The sequence below is a fragment of the Bubalus kerabau genome, chromosome 1 (assembly GCF_029407905.1).
Source record: "Bubalus kerabau isolate K-KA32 ecotype Philippines breed swamp buffalo chromosome 1, PCC_UOA_SB_1v2, whole genome shotgun sequence".
NCBI classification, from domain to species: Eukaryota; Metazoa; Chordata; class Mammalia; order Artiodactyla; family Bovidae; genus Bubalus; species Bubalus kerabau.
This window is the reverse complement of record NC_073624.1, coordinates 225768087-225793482: the sequence shown is the minus strand read 5'-3', so window position 1 is coordinate 225793482 and position 25396 is coordinate 225768087. Positions and strand designations below refer to the sequence as shown.

Here is a 25396-nt window from a genome sequence, read left to right as displayed (position 1 = left end):
AAGTATATTAAGAATAATATCTCCTTATCTGTGGTATATTTTGCAAATTTTCCCCCCACTTTGTCTTCTGCCATTTTACTTTGATTGTGGTTTTTTTTCCATGAGAAACATTTAAAATTTTTATATAGTAAAATTTATCTTAAAATTTTTTCAACTTAATTTTGTCCTATTTAGAAATTCTCTTTTTATACCCATGTTATGGAGAGGGCAATGGCACCCCACTCCAGTACTCTTGCCTGGAAAATCCCATGGACGGAGGAGCCTGGTAGGCTGCAGTCCATGGGGTCGCTAAGAGTCGGACACGACTGAGCGACTTCACTTTCACTATGGATTAATTCAGCAATGTTTTCTTCTAGTATTTGTATAGTTTTATGTTTCACATTTAAATCCCTGGATACATTTAGAGCTTATTTTTACATATGATGTGATGCATTTAATTGTATCTTTTTCCAAAAGACTACCCAGTTATGTGAGTACCTTTTTAAAAAAATTGTTTGTCTTTGCCCAGGAGTTGGAGGACCATCTTTATTATGTATTAAATTTCCATATGTACTTGGTTCTCTGTCTGGGCATCTCACTCTATCCTATTGCACCAGTCTGTCTGCCTCTTCCTGTGCCAGTATTATACTGTTTTAATTATAGAAGCTTGCTACAATGTTTTAGTATCTGGTAGGATTAGTCCCTTTTCATAACTTTGCTTTTTCAGTGTTTTCCTAGCTACTCATGCATGTTTATTTTTTCAGGTGAACTTTCATTACAACTTATCCAGCTTCATGAAAAACTTATTGGTATTTTTGTTATTGCCTTCAATTTATAAATTAGTGTAAGAAATGATCTTTCTTTTGACACTTAGTTTTCCTAAGAACAAGAGCTCTTCTTTATTTGTTAGAATCTAACTTTTTGCCTTTCAGTGGTGTTTTTAAGGTTTCACGTACACACAGTACTAGTTATCTATTGCTGCATAACAAATCATCTCTAAACTTAATAGCTTGAAACGATCATCATCATTCGTTATCACACGCACTTTCTATAGGTAAGGAATTCAAGTCAAGCCTAGTGGGGTGATTCTGGCTTGAGGGTCCCTCTTGAAGTAGTAGTCAAGATAGTGGCTGTGGAGCTGCAGATACCTGAGGCTTCACTGGTGTTTCTAAAACGGCTTGTTCGTGTGGCTGACAAGTTGGGGCTGGCTGTTAGCTGGAGGCCGTAGTTTCTCACCACTCGGTCCTTTCCTCACAACATGGTAACTGGCTTCCACTGGACAAAAGATCCCACAGAGAGAATGAGGTAGAAACTATATTTTTTAAAATATAATTTAGTATTGGATATTACACATCATTTCCATAATTTGTATACTTGGGCAAACAGATCAGTGTTATTCAATGTGGTGGGGTCTATTCAAAGAAGTGAATATGTGGAGATGGGGATCGTTGGGACCATCTCAGAAGTACACGTCCAAAGTGTTTTTACAGTAAGTAGGAACGGGGCTTCAGAATCATGGTGTGTGTGTGTGTGTGTGTGTGTGAATTTACTGGGAATAGATGTTGAATTTTTTAGAAGTTTCTAGGATTCATCAAAGTAAAAACTAATTTTTTTTTCAGATTTATGGTATTTTATGGTAATGCATTTCCTATATTGAGTGCACATGGTATTCCTGGAACCAATCCTGCTTGGTTATTGTATATTATTTTCATAGCATAGTGATGAATGATATATTTTGTGCTAATTTTGATAAACTATATATTTGTAATTTGATTTTTAAAAATTTTGAACTATATCATATTTGGGCATCAATATGCTGCGATTCATGGGGTCTCAAAGAGTCGGACACGACTGAGCGACTGATCTGATCTGATCTGATTATATTTTCTTTATAAAATGATTTGAAAGTTGTTTTCCTTCATTTTCTATGTTTTGGAGCAGTTTTTGTAGCACTGGACCTATCTGGTTATTGACAGTTTGGTAAAATTTCCTTTTAAAACCATCTGGGCCTGGTGGACTTTTCTGTGAGGTCTAGCTTTGATTAAATTTCTCTCTCTCTCTTTTTTTTTTTCTATGAGCATTGGTCCATTTAAAATGCTTCCTGGGAACGTCCTGGTGGTTCAGTGGTTAGGGCTCAGCACTTACACTGCCAAGGCCCATGTTCAGTCCCTGGCTGGGGAACTAAGATCCTGCAAGCCACTCAGAGCGACAACAAAACAAAACAAAAAAGTGCTTTCTAACTCTATTTGAGTCAATTTTGATAAACTTTATTTCATCAAATGTTTTTCATTTAATACAGGTTTTCAGATTTATTTGCAAAGAAATATGTAAATTAATCTCATGATTTGAAAGCTTTTATTTTTGTCTCATTGGTAATTTCTTATCATTTCTTCATATATTTGTGCCTTCTTTTTTATTAATCAGGTGAATTAGTGATATGTCTAGTTTATTAATCATTTAAAAACAGTTTTATTAATTAGATTTCTTATATTTTTCTTCTCTACTATATTAATTTTCACTTTTATCTATTTTCTTCTTGGTGCTTTATTTTTGTTAACTTTATTGTTCTTTTAAAAAATGATTTTTGAAAGTAAGCCTCAGAATATTGTGGAGGGTTCTGGGCTCACTTAAAGTTAAAAAGATGTATTTTTAGGTTGCAATACCCACTCCGGTGTTCTTGCCTGGAGAATCCCAGGGATGGCGGAGCCTAGCGGGCTGCCGTCTATGGGGTCGCACAGAGTCGGACACGACTGAAGCGACTTAGCAGCAGCGAGTGTATAAATTGATTATTCTTTTCTGATTAGTGCTTGAAAGTATACCATAGATTCTAATCTGTAGTAGTTTCATCATTATTGCATTTGAAATTTGGGGTTGTATTTCCTCTGTCACTTAGTAATTTTTTACAAGAAAAGAATTTAATTTCAGGAGTTTTTGTATTTTTAAATATTGTTATTTATTGCTTATTTTATTGCAAATATAATTAAGGAGTGTTGTTTGTAATATTTCTTCTCCATACCACTTACTCATGCTTTTTTTGGTGACTTAACAAGTTGATTAGTTTTGTAAATGTCCCATGTTGCTTGAGAGGAAAATGTATGTTCCATTATCAGGGTTTAATGTTTGATGATTCCATAAGATCTACTGTATTTTATTGAGAATGCTGTTTAGGTATTTTGTAGCCTTGATAATTTTTGTATACTTACTCATTTTGTAATTAGAGTGGTTTGATGAAATCTATTATCAGGGTGTTTTGTGTATTTCTACTTGCTTCTCCTGTAGTTTCTGCTGTATATAAAGAAGATTGCTGTGTTATTGGTGCATAGATATTTCTGAGGGTTATATCTCTATTTTGAATTGCAGCTTTTAGCATTAATAGTGTCCTTTTTGTCACAGTAATTTTTTTTGGCTTGTGTCCTAATTTGATGTCAGGTGCAAGCACTGTGTTTGTGTTGATTTCATTTGCCTGTTATGCCTGGATCCAATCCTTTTATGTTTAGCCTTTCAGAATCACCTTTTTTCCCCAGATGCAGCTCTTGTATAGCAAAGATTCGTTATTTCTTTGAATCACTTTGGAAATATTTTTAAAAGATGCGTTAAGCTAACTCACATATATTAATGTACTTTTTATGTTGGGTCTCTGTCATTTCAAGTATAATTACTATCTCATTTTATTAAAATTTCTGTTTCTCTAGGAGATGCATTTGCTTTGGTCTTTAATTGAAAAAACTTTTGATATTAGGATTAGGTGTCTATTGAAAACCTCTGTGCTTACACCTTTTAAACTGCCCTTCTCTGCTGTTTTCTTAGTTAACTTTATTAACTAGTGTGTCAGTTTCTAATGTACATTTGACTCCTCCTTTTTATCTGTACAACAGATGTTCTCTAAGTGTGATCCACTGAAGGCTCTGAAACCTCCAGAGAGTCTGTGATATCAAAACCATTTTCATAATGCTAAGTAAGACTTTACATGACTTTTTCACTTTTATTTTCTTATGAATGCACACAAACATTATCTAGAGGCTACATGATACTTGATGATGTTATCCCTTTGTTGTTGTTAAGTTGCTGAGTCATGTCTGACTCTTTTACAACCCCATGGACTGTAGTCTGCCAGGGTCCTCTGTCCATGGAATTTTCTAGGTATGAATACAGGAGTGGGTTTCCATTTCCTTCTCCAGGGAAATCTTCCTGACCCAGGGATTAAACCTGTGTTTCCTGCATTGGCAGATGAATTCTTTACCAATGAGCCACCAAGGAAGCCTGTTATCCCTTTAATAGCTACCAAATAGCTACAAGTGTGGAACTTGTAAGGGAAGCCCAAGAATACTAGAGCAGGTAGTCAAGCCCAAGAATACTAGAGCAGGTAGCCTATCCCTTCTCCAGAGGATCTGCCCAACCCAGGAATTGAACCAGGGTCTCTTGCACTGCAGGTGAATTCTTTACCAACTGAGCTATGAGGGTAAGCTCTATGAAAGTCCAGGTGTCTGCTATTAAGCCAGACCTTGGGATTTGCAAAAATGTGAAAGGTACTACTTTTCTCATTATGTTTTTTGGGAAAAGTATTATTTTCATAAAAAATGTTATTTATGTTTCCATAATAGGCTTATTTTTATTATTTTTAAATAAATACCTTCTCAGTTTTAATTTGTAAAGTGGAATAAATTGATTCCTGTAACTTAATAAATAAAAGCTTTCTGAGATTCTCAAAAATTTTACAAGTGCAAGGACTTGGGAGGTCAAAAGATTTGAGGACTCCTTTGTGCCACATCAGTGAATTTATTCTTTTCATTACCGCTCTCCATTCCCTTGTACTTTTTATTCATATTATATTTACTTTGTCAAAACATATAGCATTTTATATTATTCTGATTAAATTAAATATATGAAATCCTCACCATTACTCCTTTTGCCCAGATTTCCTCAGTCATAACTTGGCTGGATGAAATTTATCCTTTAGCAGATTAAGGACTTGTGAATACAGTATTCCCCAAGTTCCTAAATGTATAAAACTGTTTTGTGTGTGTATGTGTGTGTTACTTTTTATTTATGTCTTGAAATTGAACAACAGCTTAGCTGGATATAAAATCCTTGGTTCACCTTTCCCTCCCTTGAGTTTCTTGCATATCCTGTTTTCTTCTTGCCTTGATTTGTATGGCACCCTTGGAAATTTTGATACCAGCTTAATTTTCTTGCTGTTGAGATCTGAGATTTCTTTCTGTATCTGGAAAATCTAACACTTTTATTGGGATATATCTGAGGGTTGATGATTCTGGGTAAGTTTTCCCAGATTCCTACTGAGCCTATTTAGTATATGGATTTAGATATTCTATAATTTCCTGAACCTTTTCATGGATTATATTTTAAAATATTAGTTCTATTCCATTGCCCCCCCCCCCCCCCCGAAAGTCCAGTTCTGTGTAATTGGATCTCCCTTATGTAGCTTCCATTTAAACTACTTTCTTTTTTACCCTTTTAAAAAATGTTCTTATCATCTTGGTTGTTTCTCTATTTCCTCTTATTAATTGTTCATTTGAATATAATCTTTCTAGGAAAACTGGTAATTTAATTGTTCATTTCTGAGACTTTTATTTTTTCCCAATTCTTTCCATATTTCTTCCAGCTTTATGGTCATTTCTCTTCCTTAGATTTTGGTTATCTGATTCAAGGTATTTTTTTCATATTTCCACATGCTTGCTGGAAAATACTGGATTTAGTTTGATGCATTATGCTATAGTTTTTTCTACTTGTTTATTGCTTTTAGGGTGGTGTGGGAGAATTTTCACCAGTTTGTTTCAATTTTAAGTTTCAGTTTTATTCTTCCAAGTTTGTAAAGATGAACATTGTTTTGGATTTTTTTTTTTTTTACTTTTTTAAGTTTTATTTTATATTGGAGTATAGTTGATTTATAATGTGTTAATTTTAGATGTACAGTAAAGTAATTCAGTTATACAAATACATATATTCATTTTTTAAGGTTCTTCTCCCATGTAGGTTATTATAGAATATTGAGTAGAATTCCTGTGCTAATATAGTAGGTCTTTGTTGATTATCAATTTTATATATAGTAGTATATATTGAATCTTTATTTTGTAGACCTCCTTGGCAATTCAGATTGTATAAGTGTTTAATTCAAGAGCTTCCTCTTCTGTCTGTGAAGTGAAATACAGTTTCTCTAATGTCTGTTTATCAAAGTGGCCAAGTTGCAGTGTTTATTTCCCTGCAATTTGAAATATTTAAAAATTTTCCTTTGTCAGGTAGGATGCCAAATTTCTTTGACATGCTTTTATCCTTACCACCCCAGACTGTAAAGTGATTTTTTATTCCTCTTCAGATTTTTTGCCCTTCTGAGGCTGTTATCTTGGGTCCTTGTCACCTTTAAGTCTCTTCCTTGTAATCATTCCTATTATTAAGTTTTGTCACAATTAGTACAGATTTTCTCTTTCTGGGACAGTGGTAAAGAATCTGCCTGCAATACAGGAGACCTGGAGTTCAATCCCTGAGTCAGGAAGATCCCCTGGAGAAAGAAATGGCAACCCACTCCAGTATTCTTGTCTGGAAAGTCCCATGGACAGAGGAGCATGGTGGGCTACCCGTCCATGACATGGCAAAAGAGTCAGACATGACTTAATGGCTAAACAACAACAACAAAATTCTCTTTCTGGAGGTGATCTTCATTCAGTTTTAGAGAATTTCACCCTTGTAAGAGGATAAGAGGATGAGGCTGCCAACTGATCCTTAAGCTGGATCCAGACAACTGGAGGGGCCTTGCCCCTCCACTGTCCCTGGAATATACTTTTAACTGTGGGGAGAACATCTGGATGGTACACATGACTGAACCCAGTTAAGCCTCTGTATACACTTCTAAGGTTCTGGAAGGTGGGTGTGCAGATCTTATTATGTCAACTGCCCAGGACAGACTCATGTGTTAAGTTCTGTACCCAGAGACAGTTTTGAATTTCAGGGGAACTCTCAAGGATGTGGACAAACAACTCCTTTTCTCTCCCCCACAATTTCCCTGAACTTTTCTCTCTCTCTACTAATGCTTTTTCCTTGGAAGGAAAGTTATGACCAACCTATACAGCATATTAAAAAGGAGAGACATTACTTTGCCAACAAAGGTCCATCTAGTCAAGGCTATGGTTTTTCCAGTAGTCATGTATGGATGTGAGAGTTGGACTATAAAGAAAGCTGAGTGCCGAAGAATTGATGCTTTTGAACTGTGGTGTTGGAGAATACTCTTGGGAGTCCCTTGGACTGCAAGGAGATCCAACCAGTCTATCCTGGGAGACATCAGTCCTGGGTGCTCATTGGAAGGACTGATGTTGAAGCTGAAACTCCAATACTTTGGTCACCTGATGCGAAGAGCTGACTCATTTGAAAAGACTCTGGTGTTGGGAAAGATTGAAGGCAGGAGGAGAAGGGGACGACAGAGGATGAGATGGCTGGATGGCATCACCAACTCAATGGACATGAGTTTGAGTAAACTCCGGGAGTTGGTGATGGACAGGGGGGCCTGGCGTGCTGTGGTTCACGGGGTCGCAAAGAGTTGGACACGACTGAGTGACTGAACTGAACTAATGCTTCAGTGGAAACTTCTAGTTTTGTTGAAGGGATGGGTTTTCTGTGATTGTACGAACGTTCTTCTGGTGAATCTGTGTCATTTGTTTAGGTGAATTGTGGAGTAAGTGAGCGGTGCTGTTCAGTCATCCCTCTGTTGTCCCCTTCTCCTGCCTTCAATCTTTCCCAGCATCAGGGTCTTTTCAAATGAGTCAGTTCTTCACATCAGGAGGCCAAATAGAGTTTCAGCTTCAGCATCAGTCCTTCCAATGAATTCAGGACTGATTTCCTTTAGGATGGACTGGTTGGATCTCCTTGCAGTCCAAGGGACTCCCAAGAGTCTTCTCCAACACCACAGTTCAAAAGCATCAATTCTTCAGTGCTCAGCTTTCTTTATAGTTCAACTCTCACATCCATACATGACTACTGGAAAAACCATAGCTTTGACTAGATGGACCTTTGTTGGCAAAGTAATGTCTCTGCTTTTTAATATGCTGTCTAGCTTTTATTTCAAGGAGTAAGCGTCTTTTAATTTCATGGCTGCAGTCACCGTCTACAGTGATACTGAAGCCCAGAAAAATAGTCAACTACTGTTTCCATTGTTTTCCCATCTATTTGCCATGAAGTGATGGGACCAGATGCCATGATCTTAGTTTTCTGAGTGTTGAGTTTTAAGCCAACTTTTTTCACTCTCCTCTTTCACTTTCATCAAGAGGATTTTTAGTTCTTTGCTTTCTGCCATAGGGGTGGTGTCATCTGTGTATCTGAGGATTTTGATACTTCTCCTGGCAATCTTGATTCCAGTTTGTGCTTCATCCAGCCCTGCATTTTGCATGATATGCTCTGTATATAAGCTAAATAAGCAGGGTGACCATATACAACCTTGATGTACCCCTTTCCCGATTTGGAACCAGTCTGTTGTTCCATGTCCAGTTTTAACTGTTGCTTCTTGACCTACATACAGATCTCTCAGGAGGCAGGTCAGGTGATCTGGTATTCTCATCTCTTTAAGAATTTTCCACAATTTGTTGTGATCCAATGCTTTGGTGTAGTCAATAAAGCAGAAGTAGATGTTTTTCCAGAACTCTCTGGGTTTCTTGATCTCTGGTTCCTCTGCCTTTTTAAAATCCAGCTTGAACACCTGGAAGTTCATGGTTCACATACTGGTGAAGCCTGGCTTGGAGAATTTTGAGCATTCCTTTGCTAGCGTGTGAGATGAATGCAATTGTATGGTAGTTTGAAAATTCTTTAGCATTGCCTTTCTTTGTGATTGGAGTGAAAACTGACCTTTTCCAGTCCTGCAGCCACTGCTGTGTTTTCCAAGTTTGCTGGCATATTGAGTGCAGCACTTTCACAGCATCATCTTTAGGATTTGAAATAGCTCAACTGGAATTCCATCACCTCCACTAGCTTTGTTCATAGTGATGCTTCCAAGGCCCACTTGACTTCATGATCCAGGATGTCTGGCTGTGGGTGAGTCATCACACCATCATGGTTGTCTGGGTCATGAAAATATTTTTTTGTATAGTTTTATGTATTCTTGCTACCTCTTCTTAATATCTTCTGCTTCTGTTAGGTCCATACCATTTCTGACCTTTATTGTGCCCATCTTTGCATGAAATGTTCCCTTGGTATCACTAATTTTCTTGAAGATAGCTCTAGTCTTTCCCATTCTATTGTTTTCCTTTATTTCTTTGCATTGATCACTGAGGAAGGCTTTCTTATCTCTCCATGCTGTTCTTTGGAACTCTTCATTCAAATGTGTATTCTCCTTTGCCTTTACCTCCTCTTCTTTTCTTAGCTATTTGTAAGCACTCCTCAGACAACAATTTTGCCTTTTTTGCATTTCTTTTTCCTGGGCATGGCCTTTTTCTTGGGGAGAACCCCTTGTGATTGAGTAAGTTGCCACTAATTTCCTCAATCCACTCAGGAACAGAAATCCTTAAATGTGCAGCAACCAAAATAAATCACTTTTCCCATCCATAATATAGCCCTTAATTTAATTTCTGTTATTAATTTGTAAAATCCAAGATATTTTCTTCAGTTAGCCTAATGGCTCTGTTGCTTTTATATCTTTTTAAAACGGTGGTATAGTTGATTTACAATGTTAGTTTCAGGTTTCCAGCTTAGTGATTCAGTGTTTTTGCAGATTATACTCCATTTGTTGCCTTTTCTTCATAAACCTATCAAGATTCTCCCTTTTTATATGGTGGACAGGGAGGCCTGGCGTGCTGTGATTCATGGGGTCACAAAAAGTTGGACACGACTGAGCGACTGATCTGATCTGATGAAGGATTTTGGTTTTATTTTTCTCCATGTAGTAAGTTTTCCTTATACTCTTTTTCTTTTTTAAAAAATTTTTGATGTATTTGTTTTACTTTTGGCTGTTCTGGGCCTTTGTTGCTTTGCACGGGCTTTCTCTAGTTGTGGCAAGGAGGGCTCCTCTTTGTGTGATGTGCGGGCTTCTCATTTTGGGGGCTTCTTGTTGTGGAGCGCAGGTTCCGGGGCTTGCAGGCTTCAGTAGCTGCGGCAGGTGGGCTCTATGGTGCTGGCTGAGAGGTCGACGTGCGTGGGCTTGTTTGCTCCTGAGCATGTGGGATCTTCCCCCAGTCCAGAGCACACCTGTGTCCCCTGCATTGGCAGGCAGATTCCTGTCCTTGTGCCGCCAGAGAAGTTCTCCTTATATTCTCTCTCGAACAATCAATTGTTTTCTTTTTTTTTTTTTGTATTTTGTCATATATGAGATATTCATGTACAGATGACTGTGTTTTTGAGATATATTTATTCTGTTCCATTGGTCCATTTTTCTGGTATCATGGCTTTATTTATAGTGGACAGCTTTTTAATTTTCTGTTTTATAATTGACTTAGCTATGAACTGACCTTTCCTATTTTCGAGTAAATGTGATGAATTTCTCAAAGGTGTTTAAGTTGAAATTTTATTGGGAATTTAAAGATTAGTGATGGGAAAGTTTAAATTTGAAGATTATTATAATTGTCATTTATTCTGATCACCTTTTATGTTCTTTATTAGATTTTAAAATTATATTTTAGAGTGGTATTAAGATTTGTTGCTTAGCTGAATTCATAAATATTTAATGTTTCTTGCTTATCTCATTACATTCTCTGTTGGTTATTATTGATATTGGGAAATACTATTGATTTATGTAGGTCAATCAATATTAACAGCATGACTAAACTCTGATTTTTTTCTAGTAGTTTGTCTTCAGGTTATGCTGGTTTTTCCAAGTAGAGAATTATATATAATCTATAAGTAGTGCTTCTGCTTTCTCACTGTTGCATTTTGAGCATTTTATTTTGTACTTGGGTGAAATAAAAATAAGAAAATATAGTAATGTCAGATTTATTCTTTGTTGTCCATGAACTTCAATTGTTCTTACTTGCACTGTGAGATATATGTATATGTATATAAATGTTTATAGGTGCTGCCCAACTCTCATTCAATATACATATATGTAGTATTATGTTAAAACTCATTTTGAATCCAAAAAAGTCATTCTTTGTAGCACAGAAGAGAAAATATTCAGCCTCTGAAGGTCACATGTATTGAGGAGCAGAAACATTTCTCTGAAATCTTTTCATTTGTATGATATCTGTTGATCTTTTTTAAAAATTAATTTTTTGGAGTATAGTTGACTTACTGAAAGGTCTAGTGGTTTTCTGTGTTGGAGAAGACGCTTGAGAGTCCCTTGGACTGCAAGGAGATCCAACCAGTCCATCCTAAAGGAAATCAATCCTGAATATTCATTAGAAGGACTGATGTTGAAGCTGAAATTCCAATACTTTGGCCACCTGATGCGAGGAACTGACTCATTGGAAAAGACCCTGATGCTGGGAAAGATTGAAGGCAGGAGGAGAAGGGGATGACAGAGGATGAGATGGGTGGATGGCATCACTGACTCAATGGACATGAGTTTGAATAAATTCCGGGAGTTGGTTATGGACAGGGAGGCCTGGCGTGCTGCAGTCCATGGGGTCACAAAGAGTCAGACATGACTAAGCGACTGAACTGAACTGATAGTTGATTTACAATGTTGTGTTAGTTTTGATGTATAAAGTGATTCAGTTATACCTATACATGCTGCTAAGTCACTTCAGTTGTGTCCAACTCTGTGCGACCCCAGAGATGGCAGCCTACCAGGCTCCCCCATCCCTGGGATTCTCCAGGCAAGAACACTGGAGTGGGTTGCCATTTCCTTCTCCAATGCATGAAAGTGAAAAGTGAAAGTCAAGTCACTCAGTCATGTCTGACTCTTAGCAACCGCATGGACTGCAGCCCACCAGGCTTCTCCGTCCATGGGATTTTCCAGGCAAGAGTACTGGAGTGGGGTGCCACAGGTTCATTCTTTTTCAGAGTCTTTTCCCATATAGGTCACTATAGAATATTTAACATAGTTCACTGTGCTATGCAGTAGGTCCTTGTTGGTTATTCATCTTACATATAGTAGTGTGTGTATGTTAATCCCAAGCTCCTAATTTGTCTCCCACACTCACATATCCCCTTTAGTAACTATTAAGCTTGTTTTCAAAATCTGTGAGTCTGTTTCTGTTTCGTAAGTAAGTTCATTTATATCATTTTTAAAAAAATTAGATTCCATAAATGAATGATAGCATATGATATTTGTCTTTATCTGACTTACTTCACTTAGTATGATAATCTTTAGATCCATCCATGTTGCTGCAAATGGCATTATTTTGTTCTTTTTTATGGCTGAATGATACTCCATTGAGTGTGTATGTGTGTGTGTGTGTATATATATATATATATATACACACACACACACCACATCTTTATCCATTCTTCTGTTGATGGACATTTAGTTTTCTTCTATGTTTTGGCTAGTGTAATAGTGCTACAATGAACATTGAGGTGCATATATCTTTTCAAACCATGTTTTTCTCCAGATATATGCCCATAAGTGGGATTGCTGGATGATATGGTAGTTCCGTTTTTAGTTTTTTTAGATATCTGTTGATCTCAATAACTTGGTGAGTTGACTAACAAAAGACAAACATATATTTTACTAACTTGACTTGAATTTTTAAATTTCATTATTGTTTTTATTATGCTATTTATTTTAAATTAAGTAATAAAACATTTAATTATAAATTATTCAAATCATATGATTCAAATGATGTAAAGTAGACAGAAAGACCCTTCTTTTATTTTATTTCTATGTCTACCTGCCCTTCCTTTTACCATTATCAACAGTTTTCTATGCATTCTCCATCCCTTCTTTGTATTTAAATGATTATCTATTAAATAACATTTTACTTCAGTTGCTTTTAAAATATGTTTACTGAAACAAAATTCACATGCCATAAAATCCACCAACTTAAAGTGTACAATGAAGTGGTTTTTAGTATATTCACAAAATTATGCAACTACTGTCACTTTTATCACCCCACAAAAACCCCATACCTGCTAATAGTAACTTGCCATTTTTCTCTTTCCTCAGCCTTGCACAACCACTAATATATTTTCAGTCACTGGACTTGTGTAGTTTGATATTTCATGTATGTGGACTCAAACAGTATGTGATCTCCTTTTACTTAGCTACATATGACTTTTTAAAATAAGTGTTAATGGGATAATAATAAACATATATTTCAGATTCTTTTTTCTTTTAATATTTCTTCCATATCATCTTACATATTTCTATGTAATTATTTTTAATAGCAATATAGTATCCACAGACCAGATGCATCCTAGTTTATTTAAGTGTCCCATTATTGGTGGATATATGCATTGCAGCCAGTCAGTATTATCAACACTTTCAATCTGTTCATGCAGTAGATACTTGAGAGCCCACTGTGTGTTAGACACTGTTCTAGGTACTAGATGGACATTAGTGGACTATAGTGAGCACTGGTGCAGTTCTTGAGTTCTGTATTAGAAAACAAGTCTTAGACTTATGCCAACAAATAAATAAGAAAATATCCATCACAAGTGCTATCCAGATAATTACAATAAAATTTGTGGTGATCTTTGACATGGGGACTACTTTGGATTGATACCGAAGAAAGACTTCTCTACAGAGAGGTTTACTGTTGAGAACTAAATGACAGGAGGGAGCCACCTGTGAGGAGACCAGGGGAAGAACATTTTCAGGAGAGTCAATGACAATGCCTGAAGGCTCTAGGGCAGAAAACATCTTGGTGGGTGGGAAGTATAGAAAATGAGCCGGTATGTGACTGGATAGTGATGCATGAAGTGGGAGCAGAGTGAAGTAGGAGAGGAAGGCAGGCATCAGATTGCATGGGGCTTGGTAAGCTGGGTAGGGAGTTTGGATTTTATTCCAAGTGTGTGCAACACTGGATGGTTTTAAGTAGGAGAGTGACTTCCTTGGATCTATGTTTCAAAAAATATATGACTGCTCTTTGGGAAATGGATTTTAGGGAGAATGGAATCAGGGTGATGAGTTGGGAGGTACAGCAATGGTCTAAACAAGAGATGGTAATGGGTCAGGGTAGGGTAGGAGCAGTGGAGAAGAAATGGTCATTGCGACTCTTTTGAAGATAAAATTACCTGGATCTGCCACTGAATTGTGGGGCATGAAGGAAGTAAAAGAGCCAAGGATAACTCCTAGATTTTGTCTTAGCTGGTGAATGGTGATGCTATGCACTTTGAAGAAAACTGAGGTCTGGGGGAAAAAATTCTCTTTTGATTGTTGTAAAGATTCCTATTAAACATGCAAATAGAGATGGCAAATGGAGACTTGATTATATGAGATTTCCAGGAGAGATACAAAAGTCCTCAACACAGAGAAAGTGAAAGAAAGTGAAGTCGCTCAGTCGTGTATGACTCTTTGAGACCCCATGGACTGTATCCTACTAGGCTCCTCTGTCCATGGGATTTTCCAGGCAAGAAAACTGGAGTGGGGTGCCATTTCCTTCTCCAGAGGATCTTCCTGACCCAGGGATCAAACCCAGGTTTCCTGGATTGTAGGCAGACGCTTTACCGTCTGAGCCACCAGGGAAGTCAGTCCTCAATACAAATGTGGTATTTAAAACAAGGGGATTGGGGACTTCCCTGGTAGTCCAGTGGTTAAGAATTTGTCTTGCAATGCAGGGGACGTGAGTTCCCTGGTTGGGGAACTAAGATCCCACATGGTGTGGAGAAACTAGGTCCATGTGCCCCAACTAGAGAAAGATCCCACATGAAACAATGAAGATTCTGTGTGCGGCAACTGAGACCTGATGCAGCCAAATAAATAAATCTTAAAACAACAACAACATACAAAAACCCAGGGGTTTGGATGGGCTCCACTAGAGTGAGTATGTAGCTAAAGAAGAAAAAGAAGCCACGTCTTGTACTTTCAGAGCGAGGCAGTTCTGAGGTGGGACCCAGAAGCTCCCCCTGCTCCTGATGATGACAGGAAGACACATCATTTTATTTTTGAATGATGGTGACTAGGGTCCCTTCTGGAGTAAGATGTTAATGAGGAAGAAGGAGAGAGTGTTCACGATACATCCCTGGGGAAGCAGAACTGAGCACAGGGAAGGTTCACAGTAGGTGGGAAGGCAAGGGAGCTGAGTATTCTTGGGCCAGGAATAGACACCAAAAACATGGAGACTGCAGGTATAAAATCAGACCTGTTCTACACTAGTTATGCCCAGTTTGGTCTTGTAGTCCACTTGGAAGGTGTCAGCTATGTTTATTCCATGGGGCCAGAGACAGAGCAACTTTGTCACTCAGGCACTTGCCACAGCAGAGCTCATGGCATCTCACTACCTTTGTGTGGTTTTCTGGCCATACCTGGAGGCAGCTTTAGACAGTGTCCTTGATGCCAGTTTGCTGGGGAATTTTCCACAAAAGCACACAAGGATTTGTCCCACCCGACTGAGAAGGCTGTTTTTCTGGATGGATCTCTATTTATGCATGAGGAAACTTGGCAATGGTGAAGCAGTAGCTTATTTTTCTTTTTTGTTTGGTTTCATTTTGTGCTTCAGAAATAGAACAGATTAAGCATTACTTGCTTTTGAAGGCTCCAGCTCTCCCTGCAGCATGACTTTAAATTCTGTTCTCCCCAGGCGAAAACGTGGAAAACATCTCTTCTAGCTTTTGTTAAAAGCAAATGCAAATGCAGGGAAAACTGGGGAGGGATTTTTTTTTTTTAAGTTTAATTTAATTTATATGTCTTTGAAAATAAATCTTTTCTCTGACAAAAGGATACATGCTCATTGTAAAGAAATTAGAACAGATCAGGAAAAATAGAAAGAAAAAAAATTGGATCATAATGAAAATGATGAACTAAGATTACATTAGAGCTGGAAGGAACCTTAGAAATAAAATAACCAAACTCAACAAACTATTTTATAAATGATGAAACTGGTGTTCATAAAAGTTAAGCAACACATTCAAGGTCACATGGCTAATAATAAGACTCAGAATCTTTTTCTTTCTTGATTAATATGACTGTTATACTGGGAATTTTCACATTTCTTTTTTTTTTCTCCCTTTTAGTCATGAGACTGTTAAGTCAGATCTTACTTAGAAGCCCACCATATAAAACACGAATGTCCTTGTCGGATGGGAGCATGTGGAGAGGGGGAGCTGCAGGTCTATTCTCCCCATTTTCAATGACCCCCAGAATTCTTTGGAGACATCCCTAGAGAATGTCTCAGATCTTCTAACAACATTTGATACATGTCATCATCAAACTTTGATTATTTTCATTCATTCATTTATTCATTCATCAACTATTTAAGTGAGTGTTTTCTATTAATACATGCCAGGCACCTTTTGAGGTGAAGGGAATGCTTACAGTCTTGAACATAATAGACAGAAGGAGGAGAGGATGTGTGCAGGGGAAACAGTGCTATAATGTGCAGCCATCTCTCCTGGGCTCCGTCTCCTGCTGGCCCACGGCAGCCTTTTCTATTCCTCTGTGTAGTTTTAGATACCCCCAATCATCGAATCAGGGACAACACTTGATCTAAAACACCCTGAAAGTCATATCTTTTTTTCTGACTTCAATAACTGTTTGGTTTTTCTTCTAAGAATATCCAACATTCCTCATGGTTGACTCAGAGCCATCCATTTTTCTGACAGTGGGTTTAGAAGTTGCCTTGAGACTCATTTCTCTTTTACTTTTATTAATATTAGAGGTAAGGAACTTGTCAATTCCTAAGGCTGCCATTTCAGCATTTTGGGGACAAACTCTGTAAGAAATCCACACGTCTCAATTTAACAGAGGTTAAAAAAACTCATTTCTGGGGGCAATTGTCCCCTAACCTAGCTTATTAGAAAATCCCCCTCTTTTCAACATTAGCAGTAAACTCCAGCCCCAGAGGTTAATGGAGCCTTTTGAAAGTTGGCTATGTGATCCTCTACCTCTCTTTAGCATCCAACACAAAGCAAAAACTGCAGACAGAGCTGTGTTCGGGTCACTGGGGTCAAATTTGTCCTGCACTGACTGTGGTTCTTGGGCAAGTGATTCAACTTCCCTGAGCCTCGGGCTCCTCACCTATATATTAACACAATGGGCTTGAGGGTCACTGTGTGATTAAAAGGCAAAGAATCCTGTTAAAATGGCACAGAGCCTGGCCCACAGATAGTCGCTTAATACATCTTGTTTCCTTCCTCCATTTCCTTTAAATCTGAAGAATAAATTTCGTAGGACAGTAACTTGATTGGGAACCTGACTTGCTTTGGGATTATGTCAAAATGCAAAACCAGAATCAGCAAGTCTGGGGGTGAGGATTGAAAGTCTGCATTTCCAGCAGATTTCTATGTAGTAACTGCAAACAAAGCCACGGGACATGGATAATTTGTTACTTTGGAGTCAGTCCTGTGAATGAATCCTTACTTTGCCAGTCCCTGGCTAGGTGATCTTGGGCAAGTCACTTTAACTTTCTGAGCATCAGTTTCTCAGCTGGAGTGATTATGTATAACAGGTACAGCGAAGATTTAAAATGAGATAGTGGGTATCAGGAATATAGTACCATTCCTATTTTTGCTATTTTTATTTTAAATATATTAAACCAAATCTAATAACATTGACATTGAAAACATGACCTGCAGCTATAGGTGGAAGGAGCATGTCTTTTGAACAGAACCTAGCCCACTGCCCGGCACTTGGGAGGTAAAGCACAGATGTTGACTTGCACTGCATGTGTGATGTTCCTGTTGGCAGAGACCGGCTGAAAAGCGGGTGCAGTTGCTGCTGGAGGCATTCAGGCTCTGGTGAGAGTTTGAGTGGATGGTCCTTTGGGCTCCCTTCTGTAAGCAGAATCAACTACTCATTCATCATGTGGGTCTAAAAAGGAGGAGTGATGCTCACTAGTTTTTGTTTCGTTTCTTCTGGAAAACACTGTGATTCCAGGCTGTGGGCTTCTTATTGTAACTCCTGAAACTGGAGGCCAGGACAGCTGAGGCTGGTGTGGTTGGTAAGGTGGCTCTGTGATGCTGTGGGGGAATTCTTCCCACACAGGATGCTCTGCTCTGTGCCAGCGGTGCGGTCATGCTTCACAGAGGGGCATGTGTCCAGTTTAGCTCCCAGGGAGAGTGCTGGGGCTCCAGGGAGCCTCCGACCTTGCCATTCTCCAGCCTCCTCCTTTGCCTATATTTCATGAACTGTATTTTATGACTCCATTTTCTATTTTAAAAAAATAATTAAAGTTAATTTTATAAGTCATGTATGTTTATGCTGGAAAAATAGAAAATATAGGTGATCACAAAGAAGAAAATAAATAACTCTGAAACTCAAAATCTTAAGGTAAATTCTATTAACAGTTTTTTCTATTAACAGCTTAAAGTAGTACTTTATTTTTTTAATTTTTATTTTACATTGGAGCATAGTTGATTAACACTGTTGTGTTAGTTTCAGTTGTATAGCAAAGCGATTCAGTTATACATGTATATTATTATTTTTTGTATATTTTTCAAATTCTTTTCCCATTTAGGTTATTACAGAACATTGGGCAGAGTTCCCCGTGGTATACAGTAGGTTCTTATTGGTTATCTACTTTAAATATAGCAGTGTGTACCTGTCAATCCCAAACTTCCAATCTATCCTTCCCCTCTGGTAATCATAAGTTTGTTTGAGGTCTGTGAGTCTGTTTCTATTTTGTAAATAAATTCATTTATATCATTTTTTTTGATTCCTCATATAAGTGGTATCGTATGATATTTTTCTCTGTTTGACTTAGTTAACTCAGTTGGACAATCTCCAAGTCCATCTGTGTTTTTGCAAATGGCATTACTTCATTCTTTTTAATGTCTGAGTAATATTCCAACGTATGTGCTGTGCTGTGGTTAGTCTCTCAGTCGTGTCCAACTCATTGTGACCCCATGGACTGTAACCTGTCAGGCTCCTCTATCCATAGGGATTCTCCAGGCAAGAATACTGAAGTGGGTTGCCATGCCCTCCTCCAGGGGATCTTCCCAACCCAGGTCTCCTGCATTGCAGACGGATTCTTTACCAGGTGAGCTACCAGGGAACACCTTAACTTTACTTTTTGTCTGTGCTATGACCTGGTGGGATTTTATTTCCAAAACTAGGGATCAAACCTTGTGCCCCCTGCCTTGGAAGCAGAGTCTTAACCATTGGAACACCAGGGAAGTCCGGTATTAAATCATATGGTAACTCTATTTTTAGTTTTTAAAGAAACTTTCATACTGTTCTCCATAGTAGTTATGCCAATTTATATTCCTACCAACAGTGTAAGAGGGTTCCCTTTCTCCACACCCTTTCCATCATTTACTGTTTGTAGATTTTTTGATGATGGCCATTCTGCCTGGTGTGAGGTGATATCTCACTGTAGTTTTGGTTTGCCTCTTTTCATGTGATATTGAGCATCTTTTCATGTGCCTCTTGACCATCTGTATACGTTCTTTGGAGAAATGTCTATTTAGGTCTTCTGCCCATTTTTTTGATTAGGTCTTTTTTTTATTTATATTGAGCTGCATGAGCTGTTTGTAAATTTTGGAGACTAACCCCATTCTGTAGTTTGTCTTTTCATTTTGTGTACGGTTTCCTTTGATATGCAAAAGCTTTTGAGTTTAATTGGGTCCCATTTTGTTTGTTTTTGCTTTTATTGAAGTAATATATTCAAAGTTGTGTATGTGTGTGTGTACAGTGCACAGCTAAGACTATATTTTACACTTCATAATTTTTAAGGATTAAAAAAACAGAAGAAAAATATCCCTTTGTGATGTGAATTTTATATGAAATTCACATTTCAGCATTCATGAAAAAAATCCTATTAGAACACAATCACACTCAGTTGTTAGCATAATATTTATGGCTGCTTCCTTTATCTCCAATAGTGATACAGTGACAGAGATTGTATAGCTCCCAAAGCATAAAGTATTTACTATCTGCCATTTTATCATAAGTTTGCTAGCCTCTGATATAAATAATTTCTATGTAACCTGATCACCTGTTTAATGATATATATTTTTATTTTATTTTTTAAATTTTTATATCAAAGTATATTTGAAAAAAAAGTATATTTGATTTATAGTTTGTGTTAGATTCAGAGGTACAGCAAAGTAATTTAGTTATACATATATTTGTTCTTTTTCAGATTCTTTTCCCATATAGGTTATTACAGAGTATTGATAATGATATATCTTAAACATCTTTCCATGTCAAGAAATTCCCCTCTCCAAAATAATTTTAGTTTTTCACTAAAAAAACAGTATATTTGTTTTGTGCAGATATTTGTCTTTGTTAGTCACCAAATTTATTGTCCTTACCAGTTTTTATAAGTACTTTCCATTTACAAAGCATTCTTATCTCATTTAATTCTCACCACTGCCCAGGAAGACAGACATTATGAGTTCATTAAAATCACTTGCTTGCAAGTAATAGAAACTAACTTAAATGTTTTAAACAAGAAAAAGCGATTGAAGAGGATTGATTTAAGATTATGGGGACTTTGCCATGAAACCCTTGAGCAGGGTTGTAGCTGGAAGGTCTTGGAAAATAGTCTCTTGGTCCCCTTAGCCCCTTTATGAGTCTGCCTTCTAATCTCTTTGATAGATTGTCTTCCTCTGCTGGTCAGTACAAGTGGACTCTATTGCTAACAGTGTGAGGTTCCAAGTTACTGACCCCACTACTCTGAAGGACTCTGTTTCCTTTTGGTCCCAAGTCTAAATATTTTGAGGAAGAGAAATGTAGTTGGCTCGAAATTGCCAGATTTTACTCCTGGTCCAGTTGCCTAAAACTTTCGTAGAAAACAGCTGCTGGGGAATCATTTACAAAATCGCACCCCCATATGTTGGGGAGAGTTAGGCGGGGCAATTGTGAATTATGCATCTACTTCAAAATTTATCAACTTCATTAAATTGGTCCCATTTTATAGAGGAGAAAATTGAATCTTAGAGACATCAAGTAAATTACCCAAGAAGCAAAATAATTGGTAAAATATAAATCTACAGACTCCAATCCCAGGCATGTTCTGTACAACAGACTGCTCTTGGTTAACTGCCTTGCACTTGGGATGTTACAACAGTAGCATCCTGTTTGGCTGCAAGTCGTGGTTCATGGGAATTCCCTTGGTGTCTTTTACTTTGTCTCCAGGCTGGGAGCTGGATGGATAAGGGCAGGTTTTAAGATTTTTCTCCCAAGTGAATGCTGCGCTCAGAGTACTTTGATCCATCCACAGAGGGAAATTGCGTGAAAATAATCCACATACCAACCTATGAATATCATCCCTTAGCCTGCCTTTTGTCTCACATTCCTGTGTCTAATGCCAGCAACTAAATCTCCAAGCTCAATTAGCAATGGTTCCAGCCCAGTGCACAAAAATCTGGAAACTGCCATGGCATGGTCTTTCATCAGCAATGGGCCACAAAACCCACTACTGTGCCAACCGAGGAAGACTCCCCAGGTGCCATGACTGTGACTCTGGGGGCACTTGTTGAATAAAATAGGCTATGGTTTTATGGATTTTTATGATTTTAAGTTGAAGGAGTCAAATGAGCCATGTGGTTTTGTAAAACAAAGCTGTGGAACAGCCGGGGAGGTTGGAGGCTTGTTGGAATAATTCCTGTATCTAGAGAAACTCTGGTGAGGAGGTCAGGCATGGTGAGGATTTGTCATTTGTCACTCTAATTACCATTCCTCTCTTTGCCCTTCTCCCTCTGAGTATGTCCTGACCATAGCCCTTTTCTGTGTGGTTTTGGGGTGGGACTGATCCCACAGTCAGTTCAAAAAATAGGTTATGATGGATCCACTCCAACCTATGTATTCTTTCCTTGGGTTGCAGTTATTGATTTGGGTTTAGTCCCAGGTGGCACTCGTGGTAAAGAATCTGCCTGCCAATGCAAGAGATGCAAGAGTCACAGGTTCGATCCCTGGGTCAGGAAGATCACCTAGAGGAGGATATGGCAATCCACTCCAGTATTCTTGCCTGGAAAGTTCCATGGACAGAGGAGCCTGGTGGGCTGCAGGACATGGGGTGGCAGGGAGTTGGACGTGACAGAACACACAGTCAGATGACTTATTTTAGGACAATGAAAGATCCCAGGAGCAGGGTATGTGCTATTGGAAATGGGATTTTCTTTTCCATATGTTATTTAGGTTAAAGATGTGGGACCTGAAATTGAAGCAGCCACTTTGTCATAAGAGTAAATCTGTTGCATGTGTATGGGGTGTGTCTGCCATATTGAGTCTGATAATAAGGCTGACACCATGGGAGGCAGAGCTAAGAGCAGAAGACCAGATGCCAAGGGTTCTTGGTAATAATATCTGAGCTGCTAAATCAACAAGCTTCATTGAAAGGCATACTGAGTGGAATGCTTGAGACGTTTGAGCTGAGTTTAAAATCATTTGTGTTTAAAAAAAAAAAAAAGTTCCTATCAGATATAAGTAGTAGTACTGCCAATTGTCTGCTTTGAATAGATAATGTTTGCTTGGTTATTTGGCTTCTTCCAAAGACTTAACACACTTACTTGGTGGCCAATGGGTGCTGCACAGACTAGTAAAGAAATGGCACATCTAGTTTCCAATTTGTTCCCAGCTTCCTGTTGGCATGGCTAATGTACATTTATCAGTGTTGAGAGATGAGCAATTACTTTATTTGACAATATTTGGCTTCTTTTCATAGAAAGGAAAAAATTATATTAAATGTAGTCTATTAAGTGACTCCCTTTCTTCCCATGGTCTGCCTTTAGGAATATTTTTTTAATTTATTTTTAATTGAAAGATAATTATTTTTTAATATAAATTTATTTATTTTAATTGAAGGCTAATTACTTTATAATATTGTATTGGTTTTGCCATACATTGACAACAGATGTATAGAACAGCCTTTTGGACTCTGAGTCATCCCAGTGCACCAACCCCGAGCATCCTGTATCATGCATCAAACCTGGACTAGCAATTCGTTTCTTATATGATATTATACATGTTTCAACGCCATTCTCCCAAACCATCCCACCCTCGCCCTCTCCCACAGAGTCCAAAAGGCTGTTCTATACATCTGTGTCTCTTTTGCTGTCTCGCATACAGGGTTACCATTACCATCTTTCTAAATTCCATATATATGCATTAGTATACTGTACTGGGAGAAATATCAATAACCTCAGATATGCAGATGACACCACCCTTATGGCAGAAAGTGAAGAGGAACTCAAAAGCCTCTTGATGAAAGTCAAAGAGGAGAGTGAAAAAGTTGGCTTAAAGCTCAACATTCAGAAAGCTAAGATCATGGCATCTGGTCCCATTACTTCATGGCAAATAGATGGGGAAACAGTGGAAACAGTGTCAGACTTTATTTTTTTGGGGCTCCAAAATCACTGCAGATGGTGACTGCAGCCATGAAATTAAAAGACGCTTACTCCTTGGAAGAAAAGCTATGACCAACCTAGATAGCATATTGAAAAGCAGAGACATTACTTTGCCAACAAAGGTCTGTCTAGTCAAGGCTATGGTTTTTCCAATGGTCATGTATGGATGTGAGAGTTGGACTGTGAAGAAAGCTGAGTGCCAAAGAATTGATGCTTTTGAACTGTGGTGTTGGAGAAGACTCTTGAGAATCCCATGGACTGCAAGGAGATCCAACCAGTCCATTCTGAAGGAGATCAGCTCTGGGTGTTCTTTGGAAGGAATGATGCTAAAGCTGAAACTCTAGTACTTTGGCCACCTCATGTGAAGAGTTGACTCATTGGAAAAGACTCTGATGCTGGGAGGGATTGGGGGCAGGAGGAAAAGGGGACAACAAGAGGATGAGATGGCTGGATGGCATCACTGACTTGATGGACGTGAGTCTGAGTGAACTCCAGGAGTTGGTGATGGACAGGTGCCGGGGTCCAGCCCCGGTGGATCCAGGGAATTCAAAGCGGGGACGGCGTCGGCGATCATCAGGAAACAATAGATCAATTAAGCGTTAATTAAAGATATAAAGAGTGGTTAAATAAGGATAGCTCAGTAGGAAAATTCAGTGAAGAAAAGAGGCTGAATAATTCAGCCAGAAGGTAAGAGAAAGAACGACATGGGGAGACCAAGTTTCGGTGAACAAGGCCCACACTTTATTTTCCAAAGTAGTTTTTATACTTAAGTTATGCATAGAGGATAATGGGGGAAGGGATAGAGTCATGCAGCAAGCCAGGCTTTCTTCCTGCAAACTTATCATATGCAAAAGCTTAGGTGATTTGCATCATCTTCTGGCCCCGAGGCCTGTTAACATTTTAAGACCCTTTCTTCAGAAAACTTATTTTTCTCTAAAGGTGATTGGTCAGGAGCCACCCTCCAAAAGCATTAGATAAAGTTGCATTCCTACAGAGCAAAGGTGTGGTGGGCTATAACAAGAAAAAGAATTAACTCAAGGGTCCCAGGTTACAAACATTAAAGCTACTACTTACACCAATTATATTAATCAATACACTGCCAGGGACACAGCAGGTAAGGGATATGGAAACTTAGCAGCAAACATTGGCCCAACAAGTGAAAATCCCTTCACCAATACAATTTCTAATCAATCTTTTAACTGCTCAAAGGAATCTGTATTTAGACAGTTTAGAACATCTCATGCCTCTCACAGTTGGGAGGCTCTGAGCAATCACATGTGGCCAGAAAAACCTATTCAGGCAGGCTAGAGGACTTCCAAAGGAGTTTGTAGGTTGAAACACTATCACACGCCGGAACTTTATTAACTGGAGCTGTAAGTTAACTCTTTTTTTCAGAGAGAGGTAGTGGGGGACAGCCCCCCGTAAAGTCAGAGGTGTAGGTGAGAGCACAAAGCAGAAAGTAGGCAGACTCTGGTTTTGGGGGTAGATGCTCAAGAATTTCCAGGGGGACTCCTGAGGCTCGATCCCGTCTTTGCATGTGCTGAGCCTCCTTCCTCATGACCTTTGTCATGGGTGGAGCTCCTCACACTGGCTCCCGGCAGTGATAGAATTCCAGTTGAGCTATTCCAGATCCTGAAAGATGATGCTGTGAAAAGTGCTGCACTCAATATGCAATATGCACTCAATATGCAATATGCCGGCTCCTGGCAGACAGGGAGGCCTGGCATGCTGCAATTCATGGGGTTGCAAAGAGTTGGACATGACTGAGTAACTGAACTGAACTGATACTGTATTGGTGTTTTTCTTTCTGGCTTCACTCTGTATAATAGGTTCCAGTTTCATCCACCTCATTAGAACTGATTCAAATGTATTTAGTGGCTGAGTAATATTCCATTGTGTATATGTACCACAGCTTTCTTATCCATTTGTCTGCTAATGGACATCTAGGTTGCTTCCATGTCCTGGCTATTATAAACAGTGCTGTGATGAACATTGGGGTACACGTATCTTTCAATTCTGGTTTCCTCAGTGTATATGCCCAGCAGTGGGATTTCTGGGTCATATGGCAGTTCTATTTCCAGTTTTTTAAGGAATATCC

General features: G+C 38.4%; 1 protein-coding gene across 48 annotated transcripts in view; it reads left to right on the top strand.

Annotated features, from left to right (window-relative positions):
- The window catches only part of PRELID2 (PRELI domain containing 2), a 343715-nt gene that overhangs the window by 128658 nt on the left and 189661 nt on the right, over positions 1 to 25396 (top strand). For 7 of the 48 annotated variants that reach the window (XM_055556840.1, XM_055556875.1, XM_055556905.1 and 4 more), the window contains one exon: positions 18888 to 18986. The exons of 39 other annotated variants lie outside the window; for them this stretch is intronic. The gene's annotated coding sequence lies outside the window, so the exon portion shown is untranslated. Of the gene's footprint in view, positions 1 to 18464; positions 18505 to 18871; positions 18987 to 25396 lie in introns of all 48 variants that reach the window. 2 more of the 48 variants (XM_055556850.1, XM_055556859.1) reach the window with 2 other exon arrangements.